The 27,783-nt window shown below is 39.8% G+C and overlaps 1 long non-coding RNA gene across 1 annotated transcript; it reads left to right on the top strand.

Annotated features, from left to right (window-relative positions):
- The first annotated feature begins 985 nt into the window (after positions 1-985).
- LOC113612547 (uncharacterized) lies at positions 986-26,939 on the top strand. The gene is made up of 2 exons (XR_003429871.1): positions 986-1,683; positions 26,317-26,939. It is a non-coding gene; the product is annotated as an uncharacterized LOC113612547 (long non-coding RNA).
- Positions 26,940-27,783: the final 844 nt, after the last annotated feature.

Below are 27,783 nucleotides of genomic sequence, written 5' to 3'. Positions count from 1 at the left end.
ACATGTTTGGTGACTCACTAGAAGGACTCATGGGACTCAGGGTATAGATGTCTTCTTGGCTAGGGTTTGTTACAAAAAAAGGATACACAACAGGATCAGCAAGGGAAAAAGACACAGGTGGAACCTGGAAAAAAATCCATGTGCAGTCTTCCTATGCTTTCTCTCTCTCATGAGGGGAGACACCAAGCATGCTCCTTTCTCCAGCAGTAAAAAAATGCAGGAATATATGTGCAACATGTCTGCCCAGGGAAGCCCATTAGAGGCTCAGCATCCAAGGTTTTTATTGGGAGCTAGTCACATAGGCACCCTCTGCCTAGCAACTCCAAAATTCCAGACTCTGAAAAGGAAAGCAAGTGTTCACCATAAATCACATTGTTTGTACAGTCTAGGTAGAGCAAACCAGTCTCATCAGTCAGGGAATGATTAAATGCCAAATTCCCAGATATAAGCCAAGAGTCAACCTTGTAAGCAGACCCTTCCAAAGATAGCAACCTCAGACCTGCTATGTTAACTTTTCTGCAAACTTTATCCCCTTGGCCCTTGACCACAGTGCCTTTATGGTAAAGTTACTATCAGGAAGGGCCCATGGGACAGGATGAGACTAACCTGATTATTGACCTCAGTCATGCCTCCATGGGTCCTGAATTTAGCCAGTTAAAACAAATCCTATTAACCGTAAAGGTCTGTCTTAGAGAAACAAACAGACTTATAGAAAAAGAGATCAGGTTTGTGTTGACCAGAGGCAGGGGTTGGGGGGAGGGAGAATTGGATGAAGGTGGTCAAAAGGTACAAACTTGCAGTTATCAGATAAATAAGTACTAGGGATGTAATGTACAACATGATAAATACAATTAACACTGTTGTATGTTATATATGAAAGTTGTTGAGACAGTAAATCCTAAATTCTCATCACAAGGAAAACATTTTTTTCTGTTTCTTTAATTTTGTATCTGTATGAGATGATGGGTGCTCACTAAATTTACTGTGAAAATCATTTCATGATGTATGTAAGTCACATCATTATGCTGTATAACTTAAACTTAGATAGTGTTGTATGTCAGTTATATCTCAATAAAAATCCCAATAAAACTGAAATGGTAAAAAAAGGTCTATCTTAAATTTCTATATTCACCTTTTTTTACCTGGCCTGAGGCATCAATTCAGGCCCAGCACAACTCTGGCCAGTAAATTGAAGCTGACCTGAAAGCCTTCCAGGGCCGAGGCAGCATCTGCAGAGAAAGGATGCACACATTAGAAGTACAATCCCCGAGGGCACACATTGTCCCCCTGGAAACCAAGAGTTTATCATTGTTAGGGCTCCCCAAGCAGGATGTACATTAGTCAGACAGTACATATTATATTAAATTTCTTATAAAACTTCCCCCTTTATTTCTTTTAATCCATAATCCTACAGAGCCTATTTTATGTTTCTTGTTATTACAATAATTGCTAACCCATGGATAGTTAGAATTTCATCTAAAAAATTTGTTTTTTCTACCTCTTTTTTGCAGGATTATCATTGGTGGTGGAGAGCCTTTTTTACCAGCAGTTTTACAGCTGTTTACCTTCTTTTGTATGCAGTTTATTACTTCTTTACCAAACTTCAAATCATGGGCATTGCAAACACCATTTTGTACTTTGGGTACACGATGATCATGGTCTTGATTTTCTTCCTTTTCACAGGTAAGCACAGAATTACTTTGTGTATTTCAGATTCTCTAAAAAGACTTGGCGATAGCCATGATATAATAAGCATCAATTAACAATTAATGGAAGGAAGAGGGATCAAAGTCATCATGTTCATTTTTATGCTTTGGAGATAAAAGATTGCAAAGCCCGGGGAGCTGGAGGGACCTTATGTACTTAGCTGTAAGACTGTCTCTTGTGAATGTTTTTAAACAGTAGGGATGTGTTCCAAAGCACAGTAAGGGTTATGTGTAATCACCTTTGACTAGCTCCCAAGCATAGAAAATTAACCGACTTGAATAACTTTTAAATGAGTAAAATTAGATTAAGTCAATATAAGCAATTATAGGTGAGGAACAAGATGTATACTTCTCAGGATTACTCATTTGGGATTGTTATTTGGGTTCCGCTGTGATGGAAACTTTTGTTTAAATTAATACTTGAAGCAGGTGAAAAAATGGCATGGTTTCTAAGATGATCCAGTTGGAGAAATAATGAAGATGGAGAGCTGTACTCCCTTTCTAACCCAAGGGAAGCAGCGGTCCACCTCTACCTGCCTCACTTTTAAGTTCTGGTTTTAGCTCAAGTCATATCACTTGTGTAGATAAGTTTGGAACATTTCAAATATTTTTCTCCGATTTTAACTCTCAGCCTCAACAAATATGGAAAAATTAACAATGGAAGTTTGTCAGAAATCAAAGCCTTAAGACACATGTAGACATTATCTGAGAAACTGGGCATCTCGGTTGGTGGCTTCTTTCTGTGCTTTTCGTATACTGCTGCTCTCAACTCCTCAGTAAAGAGAAGACTGGACAGGCCTTCTCTCATCTCTCAGCCACCAGAAGTTCTATTTAGGGACCTCCCTGGCGGTCCAGTTGTTGGGACTCCGCTCTTCCACTTCCATTGCACGGGGCCCGGGTTTGACCCCTGGTTGGGGAACTAAAAAAGTTCTATTTAAAACCGAAGGCCTGAGAGTGTCTCACCATTCTAGTCTACCAGCCTCCTCATGTTTGTTTTTGAGGTTTTTAAGCTTTTTACTGAAATATGCCTGCAGAAAAGTGCACACATCATAAGTGTAGAGCAGTGAGCACAATCTGTAACTGACACCCACGTTAATAAACAGTACGTGATCTGCATGCCCAAAGCCACTGTCGGGCCTCTTTCCATTCACCTTTCCCAAAAAGCAACCACTATCCTGACTTTTAACAGCATCGGTTAATTTGGCCTGTTTTTGATTTGTAGGTAAATGGAATCATACGAGATCTACTATTTTAAGTCTGGCTTCACTGGGGTCTGGTTTCTTTTTCTCAAGATTGTTTGCGAATTTCATCCGCATCGCTGTGCGTACGTGTTGTCTCTGCCCCTCGCGTGTTCTGTTTTGGGTTTCTCCCCTTGTGAGTTACTGGCTTTTCTATTTGTGTAATGTGCAGTTAGATGGATTATGTTTTTTTTTTCATTACCTAACACTTTGACTCAGGCTGCCTTTTTCTGGGAGTCTTATATTACAACAGCTTCTTTCAGAAGTTAGATGTCATCCCAAATGGTCACATCGCTGACAAAAATCTGTGCCCTTTGGTTGGCTCCACCACTTGAATTGCTTCTGTCACTAATATGTGACTCTCCAAGGCTCTCAGTGGTCTCTTGCCAAATCTAAGGCCTTTCCCTGGTCTTCATCCTCCTTGGCTTCTTAGCTAAACACTACTCAACACCTATTCTGTGAAATTCTCCCAGCATGATTGGCATTCTTCTTCTTGTACCACGCTGTGAATTCTTTTGTTTTCCTCCCTCTTCCTGTCACCTAACTCTAGCCTTTATCAAGGGTTCAGCTTTCAGCATTTCAGTCCTTTCTTTCTACACTCTCCCTTTTAGAGCTTATTTAGTCCCAGGGCTTCACTTATCTCCTCAGTGCTGACAGCTCCCAAATCTGTATCTCTAGTCATAACCTCTCTCCAATTATATTCTGAACATTTGCATGTCGCATTGGTACTGCCAACTCGACATGCCCCAGAAAGTGAATGTAGCACTTCCTTTCCCCCCAACTGACTCATCTTAATTTCTCTCTTCCTTTGACCATCATGTCTAATCTCTCATCTCCTTGGCTTATTTTGCAGGAATTCTTAACATAGCCCTTCCATGCTTTATAATTAATTACAACTCCCCTATTTATTCTTCTTCAGAAGCTTCTTATTCTGTTTTACACTGCACTAGACCCTGCGCTAGGTGCTGGGGACGTAGTGGTGAAGAAGACAGGTAAGGTCCCCTGCTTTTGTGGATCTTATATTTTAATGGATGGGGGACAAAGAAGGAATTATGGGTTTGATGAGCTTTGTGAAAGAAATGATATTGAAGAAGAGGTGGATAATCAAGTGTTTCAAACAGAGGTGACAGCATGTTCAAAAGTCCTAAAGTGAGAAGGAGTATGACATCTTCAAAGAACACAGAGAAGTTCAAGATGGCAAGAGAAGGAAGGTGGCACTAGGTGGCAATAGTGATTAGAGACATAAGGAGCTAGCAGATCTTACCAGGATCTTAAAAACTCTACTGTACTAGGGAATTTAGATTTTATTGTAGGAATGATGGGAAGTTGAGGGGGTTTAAATAGGGAACTAATGTAATAATATCACTCTTCTTATTTGAAGGCCTTAATACTGCCATACTTCTCTATCAAGGTCTAAACTTACCTTGGTGTTTGGGCTCCTGTTCTGCCTACTCAGCGTATTTTCTAAACCTCTTAAACTGAACCATTTACTGAGTTTAGGCGTGTCTCCTCCTGACTTTTTTTTTTTAATATATATTTTAAAAATTTATTTATTTATTTTTGGCTGCATTGGGTCTTCGTTGCTGCGCACGGGCTTTCCCTAGTTGCAGCGAGCGGGGGCTACTCTTCGTTGTGGCACGCGGGCTTCTCCTTGCAGTGGCTTCTCTTGTTGCAGAGCACAGGCTCTAGGTGCACGGGCTTCAGTAGTTGTGGCTCGCGGACTCTAGAGCGTAGGCTCAGTAGTTGTGGCACATGGGCTTATTTGCTCCACGGCATGTGGGATCTTCCCGGACCAGGGCTTGAACCCGTGTCCCCTGCATCGGCAGGCAGATTCTTAACCACTGTGCCGCCAAGGAAGCCCTCCTCCTGACTTTTTTAGCATGTCTCCCCACCTAACTTGGAATCTCCTTGAGAACAGGGACCACATCGTGTGCCTATTTTATATCTTTCATAGTGCTAAGCACGTGGTTCTTCTTGAATTGCATAGAACATGAAATAGAGGAGATACCATTATGGTATAATGTTTCCCTATCTATTTTATTTTATTTTAAATTAAAAAAATGTTTAGATTGAAGTATAACTGACATACAACATTGTATTCGTTTTTGGTGTACAACATAATGATTTGATATTTGTATATATTGCAAAATGATCACCACAGTAAGTCTAGTTAACATCTGTCATCATACACAGTTACAGAATATTTGGAGTAGATGAGAACTTTTAAGGTTTATTCTCTTAGCAACTTTCAAACATGCAGTACAGTATTATTAATTATAGTCACTATGCTGTACATTACATCCCCATGACTTATTTATAACTGGAAGTTTGTACCCTTTGACCCCCTTCACCCATTTTGCCCACATCCTCTCCCCACCCTCCAGCCTCTGGAAACCATCAATTTGTTCTTTGTATCTATGAGCTTGGTTGGTTTTGTTATTTTTTACTAAGATCCCACATGTAAGTGAGAGCATGCAGTATTTGTTTTTCTCTGTCTGACTTATTTCACTTAGCATAATGCCCTCAAAGCCCATCCATGTTGTCACAAAAAGCAGGATTACATTCTTTTTATGGCTGAATAATATTCCATTGTATACATATACCACATTTTCTTTATCTATTTATCCATCAGTGGACACTTAGGTTGTTTTCATATCTTGCCTATTGTAAATAATGCTGCAGTGAACATGGGGTACATGTATCTTTTTGAGTTAGTGTTTTCATTTTCTTTGGATAAATACCCAAGACTGGAATTGCTGGATCTTACAGTAGTTCTATTTTTAATTTTTTGAGGAACCTCCATACCATTTTCTATAGTGGCTGCACCAATTTACATTCCCACCAACAGTGCACAGGGTCCCCTTTTCTCCACATCCTCGCCAACACTTTTTATTTCTTGTGTTTTTGATAATAGCCATTCTGACCAGTGTGAGGTGACACCTCATTATAGTTTTGATTTGTATTTCTCTAATAACTAGTGATGTTGAGCATCTTTTCATGTACCTCTTGGCCTTCTGTATGTCTTCTTTGGAGAAATGTCTATTCAGATCCTCTGCCCATTTTTTTGTAATAAAATGCTTACATCTATCGTAACAGCCCTAAAATCTTTCTGGAGGGTGTACATTTTTTTTCCTTTCCAGTTTTTTTGAGATTTTTATTGAGATATAGTTGACATACAGCACTGTATAAGTTTAAAGTGTACAGCATAATGATTTGACTTACATAGTCATGAAATGATGATCACAGTAAATTTAGTGACTATCCATCATCTCATATAGTTACAAAATTGAAGAAATAGAAAGAATTTTTTTTCTTCTGCTGAAATTTACTTTCAGCAACTTTCGTATATAACGTACAGCAGTGTTAATTATATTTATCATTGTACATTACAACACTAATACTTATTTATCTGATAACTGAAAGTTTGTACCTTTTGACTGCCTTCATCCAATTCCTCTTCACCCACCCCTCACATCTGGTAACTACAAATCTGATCTCTTTTTCTATGAGTTTGTTTGTTTGTTTGTTTGTTGAAGTATAATTGACCTACAGCACGGTGTTAGTTCCTGGTACACAGCATAGTGATTTGATATTTCTATCCATTTCAAAATGATCACCATGATAAGTCTAGTTACCATCTGTCACCATACAAAGATTTGCATAATCATTGACTATATTCCCCACACTGTACATTTAATCCCATGACTTATTTATTTTGTAACTGGAATTTTGTACCTCTTAATCTCCCTCACCTATTTCACTCCTCCACCTACCCCTCCACCCCTGGCAACCACCTGTTTGTTCTCTGTATCTATGTGTGTTTCTATTTTGTTACATTTGTTCAATTGTTCCATTTTTTAGATTCCACATACAAGTGAAATCATACAGTATTTGTTTTTCTCTGTCTGACTTATTTCACTTAGCATAATACCCTCTAGGTCCATCCATGTTGTCCCAAATGGCCAAATGACAAGATTTAATGCTTTTTTTATGGCTGAATTATATATATAATATACATATATATATATATATATATATATATATACACACACACACACACACAAACATATACCACATCTTATTTATCCATTCATCTATTGATGAGCACTTAGGTTGCTTCCATATCTTGGCTACTGTAAATGATGCTTCAGTGAACATAGGGGTTCATATATCTTGAATTAGTGTTTTTGTTTTCTTCGGATAAATACCCAGGAGTGGAATTGTTGGATCATGTGGTGGATCTATTTTCATTTTTTTCAGGAATCTCCATACTGATTTCTACAGTGGCTGCACCAATTTACATTCCCACCAACAGTGTATAAAGGTTCCCTTTTCTCCACACCCTCACCAACACTTGTTATTTGTTATCTTTTTGATGATAGCCATTCTGACATGTGTGAGGTGATATCTCATTGTGGTTTTGATTTGCATTTCCCTGATGATTAATGACATTGAACATCTTTTCATGTGCCTGTTGGCCTTCTGTATGTTTTGTCTTCTCTGGAAAAATGTCTGTTCAGATACTCTGCCCATTTAAAAAAATTTTTTTTATAATTTTTTTGTGATGTAGACCATTTTTTAAAAAAGTCTTTGTTGAATTTGTTACAATATTGCTTTTGTTTTATGTTTTGGTTTGTTGGCTGCAAGGCACGTGGGATCCTAGCTCCCCGACCAGGAATTGAACCCTCACCCCCTGCATTGGTAGGCAAAGTCTTAACCACTGGACCGGCAGGGAAGTCCCACTCTACACATTTTTAATTGGATTTTTTTGGGGGGTTTATTGCTATTGAGTTGGATGAGTTTTTTAAAAAATAGATTTTGGATATTACCCCTTATCAGATATATGATATGCAAGTATTTTCTCTCATTCAGTAGGCTGTCTTTTCATTTTTGTGGATGGTTTCCTTTTCTGTACAGAAACTTTTTAGTTTGATGTAGTCCCACTTGTTGATTTTTGCTTTTGTTGCCTTTGCTTTTGGTGTGAAGTCCAAAAAAATCATCACCAAGACTGATGTCAAGGAGCTTACCTCCTATATTTACTTTTAGGAGCTTTATGGTTTCGGGTCTTACATTCAGGTCTTTAATCTACTTTAAGTTAATTTTTGTGTCCAGTTTCATTCATTTGCGTGTGACTGTCCTGTTTTCCCAACACCATTTATGAAAAGACTATCCTTTTTCCATTGTATATTATTGGCTCCTTTGTCATAAATTAGTTGACCATATATGTGTGGGCTTATTTCTGGGCTTTCTGTTTTGTTCCACTGAGTTACGTTTTCTTTTTTTCGGTACACAGGCCTCTCACTGCTGTGGCCTCTCCTGTTGCAGAGCACAGGCTCCAGATGTGCAGGCTCAGCGGCCATGGCTCACAGGCCTAGCTGCTCCACAGCATGTGGGATCCTCCTGGACTGGGGCACGAACCTGTGTCCCCTGCATCAGCAGGTGGACTCTCAACCACTGCGCCACCAGGGAAGCCCTATGCATTTGTTTTTATGCCAATACCATACGGTTTTGATTACTATAGCTTTGTGATATAGTTTGAAATGAAGGGATTGATACCTCCAGCTTTGTTCTTGTTTCTCAAGATTGCTTTGGCTATTGGGGATCTTTTGTGGTTCCATACAAATTTTAGGATTGTTCTATTTCTGTGAAATTACCACTGGACTTTTATTTTATTATTATTATTATTATTTTTTGACCATGCTGTGCAGCATGTGGGATCTTAGTTCCCTGACCAGGGTTCAAACCTGCGCCCCCTGCATTGGAAGCACAGAGTGTTAACCACTGGACCACCAGGGAAATCCACCACTGGACTTTTGATAGGGATTGCATTGAATCTGTAGATTCCTTTGGGTAGTGTAGACATTTTTACAATATTAATTCTTACAATCCATGAGCATGGAATATCTTTCCATTTATTTGTGTTTTCTTCAATCTTTCATTAGCATCTTACAGTTTTAAGTGTAGAGGTCTTTCAGTTTCTTGGTTAAATTTATTCTTAGGTATTTCATTCTTTTTGATCAATTGTAAATGGGATTGTTTTCTTAATTTCTCTTTCTGATAGTTCATTGTTAGTGTATAGAAATGCAACAAATTTCTGTACGTTGATTTTGTATCCTGAAACTTTACTGAGTTCATTTATTAGTTCTAATAGTTCTTTGGTGGAGTCTTTAGAGTTTTCTATACATAATATCATGTCATCTGTAGATAGTGACAGTTTTACTTCCTCCTTTCTAAATTGGATATCTTTTATTCTTTTTCTTGCCTAATTGTTCTGCCTAGGACTTTCAATACTCTATTAAATAAAAGTGGTGAGTGTGGGCATCCTTGGCTTGTTCCTGATCTTAGAGGAAAAGCTTTTCACTTTTCACCTTTGAGTATGATGTTAGCTATGGGTTTGTCATACGTGGACTTTATTATGTTGAGATACGTATCCTCTGTACCCGTTATCATTATGTAATGCCCTTATTAGCTTATTACAGTCTTCTTTTTAAAATCTGTTTTGTGTAAATATAGCTACCCCAGCTTTCTTTTGGTTTCCATTTGCATGGAATATCTTTTTTTTTTATTCCCTTCACTTTCAGTCTGTGTGTCCTTATGTCTGAAGTGAGTTTCTTATAGGCGGCATATAGATGGGTCTTGTTTTTTATCCATTCCAGCCACTGTATGTGTTTTGATTGGCGAATTTAGTCTATTTACATTTAATTATTGATAGGTATGTCCTTATTGCCATTTTGTTATTTGTTTCCTGGCTGTTTTTTAGTTCCTCTGTCCCTTTCTTCTTCTCTTGTCTCTTCCTCTGTGGTTTGATGACTTTCTTTAGTGGTATGCTTAGATTCCTTTCTCATTATCTTTTGTATAGCTCTGTAGGTTTTTGCTTTGCGGCTACCATGAGGCCTATATATATTGGATTGGCCAAAAAGTTCGTTCGGTTTTTTCCATAAGATGGCTCTAGTAGCGCTTAGCTGTCTTTAACTTCATTCGAAACAGTTTTGTTAGATTGTATTGGGACAGCTGTCATATCAGCGTGCATTTAAAAAAAAAACTTATCAAAATTGCATTTTGGGGGACTTCCCTAGTGGTCCAGTGGTTTAGAATCCGCCTTCCAATGCAGGGGACGCAGGTTCAATCCCTGGTTGGGGAACTAAGATCCCACATGCTGCAGGACAACTAAGCCCGCATGCTGCAACTACTGAGCACGCGAGCCACAACTAGAGAGCCTGCATGCTGCAACTACAGAGCCCACGGGCTCTGGAGCCCATGCAACACAACTAGAGAGAAGCCCATGAGCCGCAACGAAGATCCTGCATGCTGCAACTAAGACCTGACACCGCCAAAAATAAATAAATAAATAGTAAAAAAAAACCTGATTTTTTTGTAGCCATTTTAATATGGAAGATGGAAGAAAAAAAGCAACATTTTCAGCATGTTATGCTTTATTATTTCAAGAAAGCTAAAAACGCAACTGAAACACAAAGAAAGATTTGTGCAGTGTATGGTGAAGGTGCTGTGAATGATTGGACGTGTCAAAAGTGGTTTGTGGAAAAAAAAAGTGGTTTGTGAAGTTTCTTGCTGGAGATTTCTCGCTGGATGATGCTCCATGGTCAGGTAGACCAGTTGAAGTTGATAGTGATCAAATTGAGACATTAATTAAGAAAAATAAGCATTATACCATGCGGGAGATAGCTGACATACTCAAAATATCCAAATCAAGCGTTGAAAATCATTTGCACCAGCTTGGTTATGTGAATCGCTTTGATGTCTGGGTTCCACACATGTTAAGTGAAAAAAACTTTCTTGACCGTATTTCTGCATGCGATTCTCTACTTAAAAGTAATGAAAATGTTCCATTTTTTAAAACAAATTGTGACGGGTGATGAAAAGTGGGTACTGTACACTAATGTGGAACGGAAGAGATCATGGGGCAAGCGAAATGAACCACCACCAACCACACCAAAGGCCAGTCTTCATCCAAAGAAGGTGATGGTGTGTATATGGTGGGATTGGAAGGGAGTTCTCTATTATGAGCTCCTTCTGGAAAACCAAACGATTAATTCCAACAAGTACTGCTCCCAATTAGACGAACTGAAAGCAGCACTCGACGAAAAGTGTCCGGAATTAGTCAACAGAAAACGCATAATCTTCCATCAGGATATCAAGACCACATGTTTCTTTGATGACCAGGCAAAAACTGTTACATCTTGGCTGGGAAGTTCTGATTCATCCACCGAATTCACCAGATATTGCACCTTTGGATTTCCATTTATTTCGGTCTTTACAAAATTCTCTTAATGGAAAATTTTCAATTCCCTGGAAGACTGTAAAAGGCACCTGGAACAGTTCTTTGCTCAAAAAGATAAAAAGTTTTGGGAAGATGGAATTATGAAGTTGCCTGAAAAATGGCAAAATGTAGTGGAACAAAACAGTGAATACATTGTTCAATAAAGTTCTTGGTGAAAATGAAAAATGTGGTTTTTATTTTTACTTAAAAACCAAAGGAACTTTTTGGCCAACCCAATAACAACTTATGACAGTCTATTTTAAGTTGATAAGAACCTAAGTTTGAAAGCATTCTAAAGCTCTACATTTTTACTCTCCTTCTATATTTTATGTCTTTGATGTCACATTTTACATCTTTTTATTATGTGTATCACCTAACTTATTTTTACTACTTTTGTCTTTAACCTTTATATTAGGTTTTTAAATTTTTTAATAATTAAAAAATTTTCCTGCCCCTTCACCTTCCTACTAGCTTTATAAGTGATGAATCCACTACCTTTACTAATATATATTTACCTTTACCAGTGAGATTTATACTTTCATAAGTTGTCTTGTTACTAATTTGTGCCCTTTCTTTTCAGCATAAAGGAGTCCCTTTAACATTTCTTGTAAGGCCAGTTTAGTGGTGATGAACTACTTTAGCTTTTGATTGTCTGGAAACCTTTTGTTTTTGAATTAATTTTTATTGGATGATAATTGATTTACAATGTTGTATTAGTTTCTGCTGTATAGAAAAGTGAATCGGTTATACATATACATATATCCACTCCTTTTTAGATTCTTTTCCCATATAGGCCGTTACAGAGTATTGAGTAGAGTTCCCTGTGCTATACAGTAGGTCCCCATTAGTTATCTATTTTATGTAGTACTGTATATATGTCAATCCTATTCTCCCAGTTTATCCACCCCCACCCCGGAAAACATTTTATCTCTCATTCAATTCTGAATTATAACTTTGCCAAGTAAAGTATTCTTGTTTGGATTTTTTTTCTTTCATCATTTTGAATATATTGTCACTCCCTTCTGGCCTGCAAAGTTTCTGCTGAAAAATCTACAGGTAGTATTATGGGGGTTCATAACAAGTTGTTGTTCTCTTGCTGCTTTTAAGATTCTCCCCTTGTCTTTAACTTTTGACATTTTAATTGTAATGTGTCTCAGTGGGTCTCTTTGGGTTCCTTTTATTTGCAACTCTGTGCTTCCTGGATCTGGACATCTGTTTCTTTCCCCAGGTTAGGGAAGTTTCCAGCCATTATTTCTTCAAATAATTTTTCTGCCCCTTTCTCTCTCTCTTCTCCTTTTGGAACTCCTATAATGCAAATGTTAGTCCACTTGATGGTGTCCCATAAGTCCCTTAAGCTATCTTCACTTTTTTCATTCTTTTTCTTTTTTGCTCTGATTAGGTGAGTTCCTCTGCCCTATCTTTGAGTTTACTGATCCTTTTTTCTGTTTCATCTAGTCTGCTATTGAACCTCTATAGTGTATTTTTCAGTTGAGTTATTGTATTTTTCAGCTCTGTGGTTTATGTTTGAAACTTTCTTATATTTTCTATTGATACATCTTTGTTGGAATTCTCACTGTATTCATCCATTTTTCTCCCGAGTTCTGTAAGCATCTTTATGACCATTACTTTGAATTCTTTATCAGGTAAATTACTTAACTTTGTTTCCTTATGTTTTTTTTTCCTGAGGTTTTCTCTTATTCTTTTGTTTGGAACATATTCCTCTGTTTCTTTGTTTTGCTTGACTATGTTGGTTCCTGTGCGTTAGATGAAATAGCCACCTCTCCCAGCCTTGAAGGGTTGGCCTTGTGTAGGAGATGAAGCTCACTGTTGAAATCTGCCCTAGCTCTTGATTGTCTCTCAAACCTTTGTGATTATCCAAGTGGCCTATTTTATTTATTTATTTTTATTGGAGTATAGTTGCTTTACAATATTGTGTTAGTTTATACTGTACAGCAAAGTGAATCAGCTATACATATACACGTATCCCCTCTTTTTTGGATTTCCTTCCTGTTTAGGTCACCACAGAGCACTGAGTAGAGTTCCTTGTGCTATACAGTAGGTTCTCATTAGTTATCTACTTTATACATAGTATGAATAGTGTATATATGTCAATCCCAATCTCCCAGTTCATCCCCCCCACCATATCCATACGTTTGTTCTCTAAGTCTGTGTCTTTTATTTCTGCTTTGTAAATAAGATCGTCTATACCAGGGGTCTGCGGCCTGTTAGGAACTGGGCTGCACAGCAGGAGGTGAGCGGTGGGTGAGTGAGCAAAGCTTCTGCTGCTCCCCATCGCTCGCATCACCTCCTGAACCACTGTATCCCAGTCCCCCCCACCATGGTCTGTGGAAAAATTGTCTTTCACGAAACCGGTCCCTGGTGCCAAAAAGGTTGGGAACTGCTGGTCTCTACCAGTTTTTTCAGATTGCACATATATGCGTTAATATACGATATTTGTTTTTCTCTTTCTGACTTACTTCACTCTGTATGACAGTCTCTAGGTCCATCAGCCTATTTCATTTTTAGTAGCTCCTAGTAGTTGAGGGTGTGCCAAAACCTTTCGGTGTCTCAAAGGGGAGGATCTCAGTCAGCACCGAGATTCAGACTGATTGAAAGCCAGACCCTCAGGCAGCAGCTTTTAAAGAATAGACATAGGGGCTTCCCTGGTGGCGCAGTGGTTGAGAGTCAGCCTGCCGATGCAGGTGACACGGGTTCGTGCCCCGGTCTGGGAAGATACCACGTGCCGCGAAGCGGCTGCGCCCGTGAGCCATGGCCGCTGAGCCTGCGCTTCCAGAGCCTGCGCGTCCAGAGCCTGTGCTCCACAACGGGAGAGGCCACAAGAGTGAGAGGCCCGCGTACCGCAAAAAAAAAGAATAGACATATATCTTCTGTGGAACTGCAAGTGTAAACCCCGCTGGCTCCCTGAACCAGGTGATCTGGAGATGTCTGCCGGGCAGCAGTCTCAAAAATCAGGGCTCCAGATGAGTGTATAAGCTCCTTTCTGGGAGGCACTGGTGAGCTGTAGCAAGGTAGAGGGAGAGTGCAAAGGTGATGTTCCTCAGCGTACATTCCCTGAGAGCAGCTCCATAGCTTCCAGACGTATGCCAAACCTAACGCCTGTCCCTAAGGCCGAAGATTTAGGAGTAGCAAGTAGGCCTCCTTCACAAAAAGCCTGTGGAGGTCTTTCAGTCTGCTGTCTGTGTAGTGCCCTGGGGGTGGTAGTTGCCAAGGACTGTCTTTCCAGTTGTTTCTGGCCCATGGGACCGAGGAACACCAGCCCTCCTGGCCACCAGAGGCAGGCGATCAAGGGGTATCCCTGGGAGGCAGCCGCAAAAACCAGGGCACTAAATGTAAAAACTGGGGCACCAGACTCATATAAGAGTTCCCATCCTCCAAAGTCTCAGGGAAGGTTTACAGTCAGCCCTAAGATGTGGGCTTAATTAGAAGCCTGCCCCTCAGGCTGAAGCTGTGATGATAAGGTAATAGGAGCCCCTGGGTCTGTTGCCTCTTGCTGGGCCCGGGGAGTGGTAGCTGTTTAAGAACTCTTTCTCCATTGGTTACAGTCCTGTTGGACGTGTGAGCATAAGCCCCACTGCCCGCCAGAGCCGGGCAATGCAGAGGTGTCCCCTGGCAGCAGCTGCAAAAATCAGGGCACCATATGTAAAAACTGGGGTGCCGGATGTGTGTAGAAGCTCTGCTCTGGGAGATACAGCACTCTGGGGTATGGCCGGGGAGAGCACGCAGAGGGCACCCACTGACTGGAGCAAGGCAAAGGGGAAGTGCACAGATGGCGCGCACAGAAAAAAAAAGGGGAAAAAATGAAAGTAAAGGAAAAAGAAACCAAGAAGAGAAAGGAGAATGGGAAATAAAATAAGAGGTGAGGGAGATGGCACCTGCTGGCTTTAGCAAGGCAGAGGGATTTGGAGGAAGATGGTGCCCACTGGCTGAAGCATAAGGATGACACCTGCTGCAAAGAAAGGAAAAAATAAAAGAAGAAAAGATGGTACCAGCTAGCTTACGTAGGCATAAGGAGAGCAGAAGATGGTACCCACCAGCCTCTGTCCCTGAGAATATCCCAGCAGGCCCCATCCCTTCAGACCAATGCTTTAAAATTAGCAAAGGAGTCTTTCACATCAAGTCTGGGTGCCTTTCAAAAGGCTGCTTCTGTTCTGTGCCCTGGAGCCGGTGAGTCTGCGTGTGGGCCCTTTTTTTAAAAAAAATTTTTAGTGGAGTATAGTTGATTTACAATGTTGTGTTAGTTTCTGCTGTACAGTAAAGTGAATCAGTTATACATATACATATATCCTGGTTTTTTTTAGATTCTATTCCCCATATAGGCCATTACAGAGTATTGAGTAGAGTTCCCTGTGCTAAAAAATAGGTCCTTATTAGTTACCTATTTTATATAGTAGTGTATATATGTCAATCCCAATCTTCCAATTTATCCCTCCCCACTCTTACCCCTGGTAACCATAAGTTTATTTTCTGCATCTGTGACTCCATTTCTGTTTTGTAGATAAGTTCATTTGTAGCCTTTTATTAGATTCCACATATAAGCGAGATCATATATTTGTCTTTCTGTGTCTGACTTACTTCCCTCAGTATGACAATCTCTAGGTCCCTCCATGTTGCTGCAAATGGTATTATTTCATTCTTTTTTATGGCTGAGTAATATTCCATTGTATGTACGTACCACATCTTCTTTATCCATTCATCTGTTGATGGGCACTTGGGTTGTTTCCATGTCCTGGCTATCGTAAATAGTGCTGCAGTGAGCATTGGGGTATATGTATCTTTTCAAATTATGGTTTTCTCTGGATATATGCCCAGGAGTGGGATTGCTGGATCATACGGTAGCTCTATTTTTAGTTTTTTAAGGAACCTCCATATTGTTCTCCATAGTGGCTGCACCAGTTTACATTCCCACGAGCAGCATAAGTGGGTTCCCTTTTCTCCACACCCTCTCCAGCATTTCTTGTTTGTAAACTTTTTTTTTTGCGGTACGCGGGCCTCTCACTGCTGTGGCCTCCCCCGCCGCGGAGCACAGGCTCCAGACGCGCAGGCTCAGTGGCCGTGGCTCACGGGCCCAGCCTCTCCGCAGCATGTGGGACCCTCCTGGACCGGGGCACGAACCCACGTCCCCCGCATCAGCAGGCGAACTCTCAACCACTGTGCCACCAGGGAAGCCCTAAACTTTTTGATGATCATCATTCTGACTGGTGTGATGTGATTCTTCTTTGTAGTTTTGATTTGCATTTCTCTGATAATTAGTGATGTTGAGCATCTTTTCATGTGCTTTTTAACCATCTGTATGTCTTCTTTGGAGAAATGACTATTTAGATCTTCTGCCCACTTTTTGACTGGGTTGTTTTTTTTTGATATTTAGCTGCATGAGCTGTTTGTATATTTTGGAGACTGTGTGTGGGCCCTTAAGAGCCAAACCTCAGTTTGTATCAGCCCCTTGGGTCTCATGGGTGCGAGCCCTGTTGTTTTTCAAAACCAAATGTTTGGGGGGTTTATTTACAGGTGCCAATCTTAAAGAGTGGAGCACTCCATATAGGGTATGAACGCTTTGCTCCTCCGAAAGAAGCTCCAGGTCTTGAGTTCCCTTCCGAATGTGCGTCACCATGCCGGGTTTGGGGTTTATGGTGAGATTGTGTCTCAGCCTTTCCTATCCTCTTCGATGTGGTTTCCCTCTCATTTGCCCCATGTGAAGAGGTCTCTCTGACAGGTTTTTTCAGTGGAATTTGTTTCATATATTGCTGTAGATTTAGTGTGTCTATGAGAGGAAGTGAGTTCAGGATCTTCCTATGTCATCATCATGAATCAGAGCAAATTATTTTTCATATGGAGGGAGAGAGAGAGAAAAAAAGATCTCCATATCTATTTTTAAATTAAATCATGGGTAGGAGAAACCTCCAAAGTAAATCCTGGTTATTGTTCATATCAGGAAAAAAATTAGTAAAATCATGAAGTGTGCTTTTGACGTCAGTTTTCTAGAACTGTTGTTTAAGAAGCCCTCTCTGTGTAAGACTCTTAAATGGCATCTCTTTACATTTCATCGTTACATTTTGAGGTTCACAGCAGGAAGCAAGGCTTATTGCCTCTGTTCATGGTGTTTCACTTTTGAGGAAGACATCCTTAATTAAATAATTAGTCTTAAGAATATAGATGAAAAAAATAAAGAATATAGATGTACACAAAAGTATAGTTCTTAATTGCTGATTACTCTTTCTTGCTGTAGACAAATCTTTCTGAGAGTGATTTTTTTTAAATGAGAACTTTAAAATTAGCAATATCCACTCATGTAAAAAATGCTGAAGAGTTTCACACTCATTTAGGATAATCACGCATTCATCCCAAGCCGTTCCTTGTGGTCATCACATTTCTCTTTGGTATTTGAATTCATCCATGGCATCACAATGGAAGTAGAAGACTTCATAGCTGTCACTTTTCAATATTGAGTATGTTTCTACATATCCTTTATATTTGCCATTTTTATGGCTGTTTAATCTATTGAGCAGATTACTTAACTGTTTCCTCACTGTTGAATCCCCGCCATTTTGGATTATTTCCTTAGGATAGTCTGTGTAATGGGATGACAGCGTCAAAAAGCGTAAATATCTTTATGGCTCCTTATGTTTTTTTGCCATCAGCAGTATTGTATCGGTTTCTCTACAGCCTTGGCTGGCATTGAATATTATTTTTAAAGAAACAATAACCAAAAAACCCTGAAAAAGTGGTTTTCTTTTTTGTTAACTCAGTATGTCTAAAATGACACCCCATTGTTTTCTTCCTCTCATTTTTTGAGGCAAAGGAAGTGATGTACATTGTGGCTGGTGTTCCTCTACCCAATTTTCAGTTCATAACACACTAACAGATGTGTAAATAACATTTTGAAATAGGATTCAAAGAACAGGAAGAAGAAGGATAAGCCACAATATGCCAATAATGCCACCAGAGGGTACCAGGATGGAAACCTTGTATTGTAGAGACAAAGATAAATTTCAGTTCAAGTTCGGTGACTTGCCCAAAATCCTAACTGGTTTTAGTATAACTAGTTTAACCAGCTGTTAAGAAACTGGCTATTAAAGAAACTAAGTCTGTGCATGACCAAGTAGGCTGTGATCTCTTCTAATTTGATCACTTTACTCAGCTCTCTAATGGATGTTCGTGGTTGGCACACGTATGGATACTTGATCTTGATTGGAGGATAGTTAGTGATTTTTTATTTGCATCAAGTTTTGTTTTCGATATCAACAAATGCATTAAAGTCTTAAGAAAATTAATTGAAATAATGTATCTCTAGTTTGATGTAACAGACATAAGATCACAATAATCTAACACTTAAGATTCCTTCTCCTTGTGTTTAAATGCTATGTTCTATTATGATAATGGAGTTTATGGTTTAATATAAACCCTGGCTGCATTGCCATTGGGTAGTAAATTAAATATTTTATATAAATGTTTGCATTCAGCCACAGTCTTTTATTCCTGAGCAGTGGTTCTCAACCAGGGATAAATTTGTCCCGTATAGGACATTTAGCAATATCTGGAGACTTTTTTTTCTTTCATTTTTTGCGGTACGTGGGCCTAACACTGTTGTGGCCTCTCCCGTCGCGGAGCACAGGCTCCGGACGCACAGGCTCAGCGGCCATGGCTCACGGGCCCAGCCGCTCCGTGGCACGTGGGATCCTCCCAGACCAGGGCACGAACCCATGTCCCCTGCATCGGCAGGCGGACTCTCAACCACTGCGCCACCAGGGAAGCCCTGGAGACATTTTTGATTGTCATGACTGGGAGGATGCTAATGACATCTAGTGGGTAGAGGCTAGGGATGCTGTTAAACATCTTATGATGCACAGACCAGCCCTGAACAACAAAGAATTATCTGGCCCAAAATGTTAATAGTACTGCTGTTAAGAAATCTGGTCTAGAGTGAACTGTTTTTGGACCTCACTTTTACTTGGGAGTTAATGCTATTTTCAAAATATAGTTTTGTTCATCTCAAGAGAACATGTTTAGAGTCTGAGACTCTGAGCCACCAATCACTGTGCAGTAATTGAAGCCAGTGTGATGCAAAGAGTTTCTAGGACCCAGAAGAAGTATCAGCCGGGTGCAGAGTGCTTTTCTGTTGGCTTTCTCACTGTCTATGCTTTGAATATATTTTTATTCACTAAAAGAAGCGAGTGAAGTTCAATGTATTTTGAGAGTGTCTACCATATAATATTGTATCACTAAAGTGAAGAATGTTCTCACACAGTGCAAGATGAAATACACTGTATTGAAGGAAAAGTCCAATTATCTTAACACACAAATGTTAGCTGTAGTGGGCCTTTTGTGCTTTATTATATACCAAGTTGTCTCTGTCTTATTAAAAATTTCAATTCTAAAGACCAAAAGATCAACAAGGGATAAAGATGTATTAGTGCTAATTGTTAACCAACCAACAAATATTTACTAAACTACTTCTTTTATGGCCTTGGCAATGTGCTAATAGGGAATATGGAAACATACATTTATCTCACTTAATTTTCACCTAATTGTCTGGTTATTATGAGGTGTAGGTCATGTTATTCCCATTGCATGTATGAGGAAACTGAGGCTCAGAGAGATTAAGTGACTTGTTCAAGGTCACTCAGCTAGTAAGTGTGGGAGCTGTGATTCATTCAAACCCAGGTTGGTCTGACTCTAAAGTTCATTCTCTTAAACACAACTCTCTATGTCCTCCTTAAGAAAGAGGTACTTTCTTTGAGGTGGGGCTAAACCAGCCACCAAAGGATGCCTGCGGAATCTGCTCTGTGGGCCTCTGTTTGATCAGGTGGACTTCCTGTAACTGGGAGAATGAAGACAGGTGCATGTAAAGCAATGAAGTATTGCCCTCAGGAATAGATGATGAAAAGAGACTATCCCAAGTCTTTTCCATGCCCCTTCAACCCTTCCAGCCCTTCTTTAAAAAAAATAGAGGCACATCCTTCCAATTTTTCCACATTATTCTAGGATAGAGGGAGTCAAGGCCAGTGTAATCTCTGGGATAATTCCATTACTTCTTTAATTCCAGCTGATTTTGATTTCAGCTTATATTTATGGACCAAAGTGCCAGGTGCTATAGGAATTAACAGGACAGAGTGTTCTCTATTCTCAAGGATATTGAAAACCTCAGGGTCTTATCATTTTTCCCAGTACAAGTAGTTACAGACCTATTCTAAACCTGGGCCCTGTGGTAGCCAGTATTCTTCTAGTTTTGAGCATCATACTAAAAAATTTCAAAGGAAGGGAAGTATTCCTTTTCCCCAGAGGTAAGCAAAAGCTGCATTCTTGTTTTGTGTATTTTATGTTCTCTGGCATCTCATACCTGAGTTGATTTCTTACTCCCATCCTCAAGCATTTCCTGTCCAACTGCTGCTTATTCTTTGAGGTATTTTTCTGTACAAAGCAGTTCTTGGTCATCTCAGCCCATATTGATTATCTCCACCCTAGAACAGTCAAGGCAGAATTGACTTTAAGTCTCAGCTGTACTACTTATTGGCTGTGTGTTGTAAGGCAAGTCGCTTTACTTCTCTGAGCCTCCATTTCTTTATAGAAAATAATAGCACGTATCTCAGAGTGATCGCACAGGTGAAATACTTAACTTGGAGCCAGGCATATAATAAATATTTAGTAAATATCAGCTATTATCATTATTATTGTCATCATCGTCATTGTCACTGTCTTGGTCATGAACAAATTTGTTCATCTCACTCTCTGGTTTATGAATCTTTGCTGGCTCCCAGTTGCCTATGGTATCAAATCCAAAGTTCTTAACTTATCATTCATTATCTGGCCCCCACCTACTTTTGTGGTCTTTTCTCCTATATGCTCTTTTTAATATTCCCTTAATTTTCTGATCACTCACCCTTAATGTTCCAACCCCTCTGCCATGGTTCTCACTGTTCCTTAAAACTGATGGGGTTTTAGTTGTTTCAGGCCTTTATGGTTGTTTCAGGCCTTTATGGGTTGTTTCAGGCCTTTATGGGTACTTTCCCCTCTATCTGGAATAGCTGTCTCCCATCCTCAAATGCCTCTGAATCCAGCTTTATAGCACATTCTCTATGATGCCCTCTCCAAGTTCCTGCCATTTATTCATCATTCATTCATTCATTCATTCAAGAAGAATATAGTGAACACCTACTGTGTGTCATGCACTGCCCTAGAGGCTGGGGCTTTAGCAGTGATTAAAATCCCTATCCTCATGGAGCTTACATTGCTAAGCAGTTAATTTAAACAGTTCAGTTTAAGAGACATTAGTTGTCCACCTACAATGTGCCCAACACTATGCTATGCACTGGGGGTACAAAATTGAGTAAGACTTCACCCTAGCCTCAAGGCTATCATCTGGAGAGAGAAGACCTCTAAACAGATCATTTCCACGCATCGTGGTAAGGAGCCTAATAGAGTTAACCTGGAGTTTTGTGAAAGCACGGAGATCTTCAGGTAATTTGGGGTTGGGGAGTTTAAAATTTAAGGCATCAAGTGGCAGGAAGAAGGCCTAAAGTGGCGGGCCAGGGTCTGATCCTGGAGGGCCTTGTGGGCTGAGACTAAGGAGTTGGAATTTTTATCATATATAGCCGTCATTTTCAGACTTGGGTGTGCCTTACATTCACTTGTGGAAATTATTTAAAACTACCTAAAACCAATAAATCTCATGCCCAGGGCCTATCCCAAAGCCCCTGAATCAGAATTCTTGCTGATCTGTATTTTTAGCAGCTTAAAAGATTTCTGATACCCTCCGGGGTTTAAGTACTTTTGCTATGGGAAGCTATTAAAGGTTTGTAAGTAGGGACCTGGCAATCAAACTTGTGTTTTGGAAATATCACAATCACTCTGACAGAGAATGGATTTGAGAGGGATACTAGAAGTGAAGACAAGCTAGGAGACAGTTTTCTAGATGAGAGATGAAGAGAGTGTGACTTAAGACCCAATGGCTACGGAGATGGACAGATGGATGGAGGGGATGGATTCAGAAGATTCCCATAAAAAAAAAATCAATGCCAATTATGTTCTGGAAGTGATAATAAAATTTTTAGAGAAAAGATCACAGAAAACATTAATTTATAAATGATAGAGCATCGAGCTCGGAAAGTAAACATAAACAATCAAGGAATCAGTGAAAACTACATTTACCATCTCTGATTTTTATTTTCATAACAAATTATACAATTATGCAAGAATGAGTATAACATATGTTTATACATTATATTAAATTGTATCTATTAAGAGTTTCTGCAGTAAATAACACCACTTTCTTCCAATCCTAACAGTAACATGCACGTGAAAAAATGTGGTTTAATATGAATTCTGGTAATATTTTCATCCATTCGCTGGCACTTTTAATGGGTGTGGCAGTGTTACTGAATCTGTCTCCTCTTTAGTTCTAAAACTTGTTATAAAGATGTTTTCCTATGTATGTAAACACCAAAACAAAAAATTTCACAGGTTACCAACTGAGAGGGGGAAAGCAATTGTATTCTGTTATCACAGTAAGTATTTAGTTGAGGAAAAGAAGTATTTAAATAAGCATGTAAATAAAATATTTTCACTTCAAAAAAAATTCCACGTTCGAATTGGCAGGTCTTGGTGACTGATAAGATATGGAAGCGAGAAAGACAAGGGGTTAGGGGTCCTTTCCAAGTCTCGGACTGCGACCTCTGTATAAATAGTGATATGTTGTGCGGCCACTGACATTGTTCCCCACCAGAGCCCCCTTTTCTATCCTTTACATTACCTGGCAAGTGCTGGGCCCAGAGAAAGTGCTTACTGAATACTGGATCAAATGTGGCTGAGGAGAATCAAGGTCCCCAAGACCCTTTCCTCCAAATACACTTTCTCTTTATTCCTCTGTGCAATGGCTTTAATTCCAGCTTTAGGAAAATCTTTTCTGCGTGTGTCTTATTCACAGCTGCCAGTTCTCAAATTAATGTATATTGGAATTTAGTCCCCAAAGGGACTGTGGAAAGCTCTTTAAAGGTTTGTTTGTATCACATTGCATAGAATGTGATAGACTTTCAAAACGTTTTATTTAGCTAGTTTCTTCTTTTTCAAGTGCACATGACTACTTTGGGAAAGCCCTGGAGGAAATGTGTATTGGATGCCAGTTCTAGATCAGACTGTGAATTTTTTTCATTATAGAATTGCAATTAGAGAAAGGACAGGGGGAAAATGGGTTTCTCTGCTTGTCTTGGACTGCCTCATTCAAGATCATGTGGTTGGATTGTCTTTTTGTTATGTATCACCCCACCTAATGAAAAAAGGTTATGAGGTTTAGAAAGAAACGAGGACACTTCTAGTATTGGTTTAGTACTTTCCCTGTCCTGAGGGAAAAGTAGGCAAAGACACCAAAGTGATAATTTTCCCCCATTTTGTCCCATCTCCTTTTTTCTACCCTCAAGTTGTAGTACAAGCAATTGAGCTGTAGAAAAAAATATTTTAATTTCTCCAGATCCTTTACGTTGCTTTTAACTTGTGTGGTACAGTGGCCCTTAGGAGAGAAATTTCCACACCTCTCTTCATACTTAAGGGAGGAAGACAGGCTAGCCCAGAGGTTCTGAACCATGGTTGCATGTTAGGACCTGGGGAGATTTAAAAACTCTTGACACTCAGGCTGCATCCCAGATCAATTAAATCAGCATAGTGGGGGGGTTGACCCAGGCAATAGTATTTGTTAAATCTCCCCCGGTGATTCCAAGCTACAGGTGATGTTGAGGACTTCCACACTAGTCAAATAAATCCCATGTGAACATATTTTTCAAGCCCCAGATCAGAACATCAGTGACAGCTATCATTTCTTGGGTGCCTCTAATGTATTTTACCCTTTTTTTGTCAGGTCAAGCCTGTTAGCTGGGCAGGGACGTGATTCCTTTTCACTTATGAGGCACAGAGGAGATAGGTATCTTGCTCTACATCATACAGCTAAGTGTCTGCCTAACTCCAGATTCTTTAGCTCAGCCAACTGTCAGAACAATGTGAGGGTTGATGGATTTTTGTTTTTCGGGTAGGAGACAGTTTGGTACTTTAAATAGAGCATCAAAAAGTTGAGAATTCATAGACATTTTAATGATTTATGGGAATAATATGCAGCAAATTGAAATCAGGAGTGTTTTAGATTCAGAGACATATGTTAGCTATGCACCTGAACCTTTGAAGTTGTTGGATTCAAAAAAGGAAGCCAAAAGTAGGAATAGGTATTATTGTCCCCATTTTTCAGCTGAGAAAACTGAGGCTTGGCAAGACTGTCACTTGCCCAAGATCAACAAGTAACCAACAGAGGAGATTTGTGTCCCTCCAGAGCCCGTGGTCTTATCACTGTACCATACTGACTCCTGACAAGGAGCTTTGTAGGATGGGAGGGAAGTGGCATGATGGTATATAGGATGGAAAGTTATTCTATTGATAAATTTAGCAATCGGCATAGAAAAAGGTAACAAACCCTGCCTAAAGCTTTCTGTGATCTTGTTATTAAGATGTTTTCTTGGATGACTGAATTGTCTTAGGGTGCCCCATTTAGACTATGGGATTTGGAAATCTTATTAGAGTTTTCTTCAATTAAGTCATTAGACCTTAATGTCATCTGAAGATTTATTTTTATAGTATGAACATCAATGGAATTCTATGTTAAAGAAAAATTTGTCCATAATCATGTCACCCTAAGATATAAAGGTATCTTCTTTTGTTCATGCTCTGCTGTAGTCGACAGGTTTAGGCTTATGCAGTGTTCTCATAGGTGTGATGCCTGGGAGTTCTTTGAGGTCTGGCTTTTTTCACCTGACACCATATTATAAATATTGCCCCATGCTGCTTTATGTGTCTTTATATTTGTCATTTTTGATGCCTATCTTATTTCTTCTTGGTTCATCGTTTAGGTAGTCATCTGTTTGGGGGCATTTTGACTTTTCAATGTTATAAATCAGTATTATGAACACCTTTTGCATGTAATTTTTTTTCTTCTATGGGATCATTTCTTTAAGGTAAGTCCCCAGAGATGGGCCATTTCTCAAGCTTAATTATGCAAAACTTTGATTTAGAAAACTAATATATTCTCTGAGTATGTAAGTAAATAGATTATTCCTGCTTTTGCTACGTAGATAATGGTTATTTACATTTTCTAAAATTGAAGCAAGTTATACAAAGTTTATTGTGTTAGAAAGTAGCCATGGGCGCTTCCCTGGTGGCGCAGTGGTTAAGAATCCGCCTGCCAATGCTGGAGACACGGGTTCAATCCGTGGTCCGGGAAGATCACACATGCCGCGGACCAACTAAGCCCGTGTGCCACAACTACTGAGCCTGTGCTCTAGAGATTGCGAGCCACAACTGCTGAAGCCAGTGAACCACAAGTGCTGAACCCTGCGCGCCTAGAGCCCGTGCTCCACAACAAGAGAAGCCACCGCAATGAGAAGCCCGCGCACCGCAACGAAGAGTAGCCCCCGCTCGCTGCAACTAGAGGAAGCCTGTGCGCAGCAAAGACCCAACGCAGCCAAAATTAGTAAATAAATTTATTTTTAAAAAAAAGGAAAAAGAAAGAAAGTAGCCTTGCACTCTTTTGATCCTTTTTGAAATAGAGAACTTAAGTTACTCATTTTTATTACTTTGCTTTGGTTAGAGACCTGCAGTGTTCAGTCAAATGGCTTCTCACCCTTTTCCAGGTGACTGCCTCCAGCCCCGCTGCTCATCCTCTTTGCTCAGCAAGAGAGCCTGGTGATTTTTATTTGATAAAGTTCGAGTCTTGAGATTTAGAGAATGAGTGCCCCACTTCAAAATGGACATGCTTTGCGGTTTTTTTTTTTTTTTTTGCGGTATGCGGACCTCTCACTGTTGTGGCCTCTCCCGTTGCGGAGCACAGGCTCCGGACGCGCAGGCTCAGCGGCCACGGCTCACAGGCCCAGCCGCTCCGCGGCACGTGGGATCTTCCCAGACCGGGGCATGAACCCGTGTCCCCTGCATCAGCAGACGGACTCTCAACTACTGCGCCACCAGGGAAGCCCCGCTTTGCGTTTTTGAGAAAGCTAATTTGATGTTCTATAATGTCTGGTTAACAAAGATATTTTTCATTTTGTTTCAGGGACACTTGGATTTTTTTCCTGCTTCTGTTTTATTACTAAAATCTACAGTGTGGTGAAAGTGGATTAAAGAATGTCCCCAGAGGCTTCCAGGCACATCACCCTTGCTTTTGAATATATATCTGTAGCTATATGAACATCTATAGAGATATATATGTATGCTTCCAATTGCATGTTTTTAATATCTATCAATTTAAAAACCTCATTGTCCGGCCTCAGTTTGTATGACACAAAATACGATTGTATGGACAAAAAAGAAACAGGTTGGAAGGTAGGTTCATTCTAAGTAATATTTTCCTGAAACAATACCATAAAAGGGTTTGATTTAAAGCAATTAGAACAAAGGAAGCACATTTCCTTAAAAAATTAAAGTTGAGTAGACTGGATTTTTGAATGAAAAGTTTTTTCCTTTTTTTCTTCTTTATCTGCTTAGAGCATCAGAACTACTGTCAAATAACTCTTAGGTAAAATGTGAAATTTTCCAATTTAAGTTGATTGTACAAACTATTTTACACCTTTGTATCTGGGTGATCACTTAAAAATATGCGTTGGTTTAGCATATAGAATTTATGGAATAGCAGATACTGCTGTCTTATTCCTCAATTAAATCAGCACATTTCTGGTTGTTGGTTGTCTTTTTTTGTTTGCTGCCTTTGGAGGCTGAGAATGTGCAAGTGTGACTTAGTTGTGTGTAGATACAAAATCTTTGGAGTCAATTTTCTTGGATTTCTTTGCTTCTACTCAACAATAGTCTGGAGTTATGGGAAACTTCCCAAATTATGGGAATTTGTATTGCAAGCATTCTTTGAGCTTGCAGTTTGGGGGGAGCAGTCATGAAAATCATACATTGTTCTGTGATAAATTTTATTGATAAATATTGGTCTTATTGAGGTAAACGTTTGAAAACTATCTACACATACCCTTCAATTCATGAACGTTCTCAAAGCCGCCGCCGCCGTCAAGCTGAGGAATGCATGTTGGTGGGTGCAGGGAGCAAAGAGGTGGTGTTGCCCTTGAAGGGGAGTCCGGAATGAGGAGGGACAGGGTCAGGGGGCTGCATTCTGAGAGAGTGGGAGACGGAGTAAGAGCTGACTAGTTGCCTCAGGGAAGAAGAAACTAGTTCAGTAACCAGTAGTAGGCCTTCCTCTGCATTGGAAGGAGCAGGGTTGTGATGGGGCCTGGAGCAGACTGGAAGGGGTGGGGGGGGAGGGAGGGGCTACAGAAAGTCAAAGGTGTCTCTTGACAGTGGCATTTTCAGATCCTCTCAACCCTCTTTTTTTTTTTTTTTAAATGTTGATCTGCTCTAGGGATCAGCCCTTGGTTCTTTAAAAGAAGATGTTGGGGGTAGGAGTTTATTCATTTATTTATTTATTTTTGCTGTGTTGGGTCTTCGTTTCTGTGCGAGGGCTTTCTCTAGTTGTGGCGAGCGGGGGCCACTCTTCATCGCGGTGCGCGGGCCTCTCACTGTC

The sequence above is a fragment of the Aethalodelphis obliquidens genome, unplaced genomic scaffold (assembly GCF_003676395.1).
Source record: "Aethalodelphis obliquidens isolate GAN/ISIS:26980383/991018 unplaced genomic scaffold, ASM367639v1 scaffold78, whole genome shotgun sequence".
In the NCBI taxonomy this organism is placed as follows: Eukaryota; Metazoa; Chordata; class Mammalia; order Artiodactyla; family Delphinidae; genus Aethalodelphis; species Aethalodelphis obliquidens.
Note: the sequence above shows the minus strand (reverse complement) of the source record. Positions and strands in the feature narration are given on the sequence as shown.